The 2,986-nt window shown below is 27.9% G+C and overlaps 1 long non-coding RNA gene across 1 annotated transcript; it reads right to left on the bottom strand.

Moving 5' to 3' along the window:
* Nucleotides 1–2,015: 2,015 nt before the first annotated feature.
* On the bottom strand, nucleotides 2,016–2,604 carry LOC149571073 (uncharacterized). The gene is made up of 2 exons (XR_016358393.1): nucleotides 2,366–2,604; nucleotides 2,016–2,271 (listed from the first exon to the last, which is right to left on the bottom strand). It is a non-coding gene; the product is annotated as an uncharacterized LOC149571073 (long non-coding RNA).
* Nucleotides 2,605–2,986: the final 382 nt, after the last annotated feature.

Raw genomic sequence — 2,986 nt, 5'->3', positions numbered from 1 at the left:
GAAATAAGGTTCAAAAATATCATGAAAACATTCTATATAACACCCTATATTGGATTTAAGCAACCCAAAATAGCCACTTACAAATGCACTTACAAGCATCATAAGGAATCCCACCAAACTAGACCAATATAGTGTTAACATATCATAAATTCACACATACTAGAAGTGGTAACCTATGACATCTACCACATTATCATACATGAATTAAAACACCTTACACATGTTCAAGAACCTAAAACTCAAAATATTACAAATGTGGTGCCTAACTATTCTTGCATTTTTCCAAAAGTTGAATGGAAATTATAACTCCATCTTTACATAAGATGTTTTACTAGTTGATAAAATAGTTTTATTCATTACCAATTTCAACTACAAATAAAATTAGGATATAAAATAATTAAATGTTCCCAAATTTGATATCACTTAAATTCTAATTAAACAAACAAATACATAAGGTAAATATTCAATAGGTAAGTGAATATCAATTTTAAAATATGGTTCATATTGTGGAGTCTCCAATTAAATTTATATCTCTATGATATTTTTTATATTAACTATTCTAAAAAAATTACACCATGTTAATGAAATGATATAATAATGATAGTTATTACATAGTCTAGTATGAAATGATAAGATTAATAATATAAACTAAATAGAAAATTTTGTGACCTCATATATACTTGACTATATTTGGCATCAATAAGGAACATTGTTCTAATAATTGATAACTACAACAAGATTTATGGTCACCAAATATATACCATAAGTTTACAATAAGCATATTATTAATACCATATTAGAGTCTAACGATAAACAATGTAATGAAATGGTAATTAAAAAATCTTGTCCAATTTTATTACATATTTACAATACGATAGCATTAATAAATGAATATTACATGGTCTAGTACTAAATGGTAAGATTAATAATATAAACTAAATAGAAAAGTTTATTCCCTTGTATATACTTGAATATAGTTGAAATCAATAAGGAACATTGTTCTAATAATCGTTAACTACAACAAGATTTATGGTCACCTAATTGATACCATAAACAATCTACATATTATTAATACCATATTAGTGTCTAACCACAAACAACGCAGTTAAATGGTGACCAAAAGACTCATCCAATTTTATTACATATTTACAATACGATAACATTAATAAATGGATATCAATGAGTTGTATAAGGTAATGTATGCAATTACAAATATGCTAGTAACTACATGAACTTTGCTAATATAAGTAAGTGTTGAAATGTTAGATTGTATGTTCTTTATCCATTAATAAACATTTTATAATTATGGATCAACAAAAAAATAAATTAAAAAATTAAATCATGACATGTGTATTATTAGTATAAATTTTTTTTAGTAATTTGAAAAGAACATTTTTTATCCATGCTTGCTACTATTTAATGGGTCGCTTGAAGCTCCCATAAAACTTTTACTTTCATTGATAATTTCTTACAAACATGATTCTTTTGAAAACATTAATTATATCATGATTTCATATACATTCAACTATATAATTTATTATTTTTTAAATTAAAACCAAACCTGTCAAAGGTTATGAAAACTAAACTTAACCAAGGTTATGAAAACCAAATCTGTCCATTGTTATGAAAACTAATGATGGAGTATTTAAGTGTATTAAACCTAGTCAAGGTTAAGAAAACTAAATCTACCTATGATTATAAACAGTAATGATGTATTTTCAAAGTGAACATGTTCAGAATTTTCTATCGAAAACATATATCAATAGCCTCCACAGTGAAAAGTTATTAATCATAGAAATTAACATTTGCTATTTTAAAAGCTAATCAATGATATATACATACATACATGAAGACATACAATGACTTAATCAATGACAACAATATAAATGAAATCCATAATTTACAAATAATTTTAAAATTTCTTCTATAAAAGTATAATAAAATTAAGAATCTTTCACATCTAAATCTTACCAAATAAAATTCTCAAACACAAAAACATACACTAGATAATACCATTTTACCAGCACACAAGCTTCGAGTAGATAACACAATTTAACTAACACATTATCTGACGGTCAAATAACTTGCCGTCATCACCCAAATCATAATAACATTTTGCCATGATACTTATTGACAATCTTCTAAGACTGACCAAAAGGAAAGAAATCCTAACAATACGTGTTCATCATATGCAGCACTACACTTATTTATGCCCATACTCTGCGGTATCTCCAGTTGTGACTTTGGAACATTTGCTTTGTAGTTTCCCAGCTGAACATAAACAATCACACAGAAAGAAATATGGTTAGAAAGCCTTCCACACCTTAATCAATTAAAGGGGGAAATGATAACAGTATAATTATACCAATTGAGTCTTTAGAGATGCTGTTCTTGTTATATTCTACTGTGACTCTCTTTTTTCCCATATCCACCTCAACATTCAAAACCCCTGCCATTTGAATAAGCAATTGTTTTATCTCCGTTTCTGCTTCAGAAGGGGAGACATAAACTCCCTCAACATCAAAACATGTTCTCATCTTCGTATCGCTCGACATACTTCAACAAACAATCCTGCTCACAAAATGATTAAAACTTCGCTGGACAAATTGGTCTTCAGAAATCTCTATAAATAAGCAAAGAAATGAAGCTTATCTTCCAAGGTAGGGAGAAAATGATGGTGCGTGGCTGTTTCGTTACAATAGCAGTGAATTATCTTATTCTACATAAAGAAATGTTCAAACAACCAACACACTCTTTATGAAATTAGCATTCAATAACCACACGATAACCATTTTAATCTTTGCCCGTTCAAACTCGACTGAAATATCATGATCCTTCTTACTCTTTGTTATCTGCATATTTTTAATGTTGATCCATTTTTTCTTCCCTTGACTTATATGTTGCTTGAAATTATGGAAATAATGAAATTGTATGGTAGCTTCACTCTCGCTTTCAAGCGTTTTTCATTTGTTTAGTGTTCAGGAGT

Source organism: Cupressus sempervirens, chromosome 2 (genome assembly GCF_028749045.1).
Source record: "Cupressus sempervirens isolate cs-2001-9-10 chromosome 2, ASM2874904v1, whole genome shotgun sequence".
Classification (NCBI taxonomy): domain Eukaryota; kingdom Viridiplantae; phylum Streptophyta; class Pinopsida; order Cupressales; family Cupressaceae; genus Cupressus; species Cupressus sempervirens.
The sequence above is the reverse complement of the archived record's forward strand: the minus strand, read 5'-3'. Positions and strand labels throughout refer to the sequence as shown.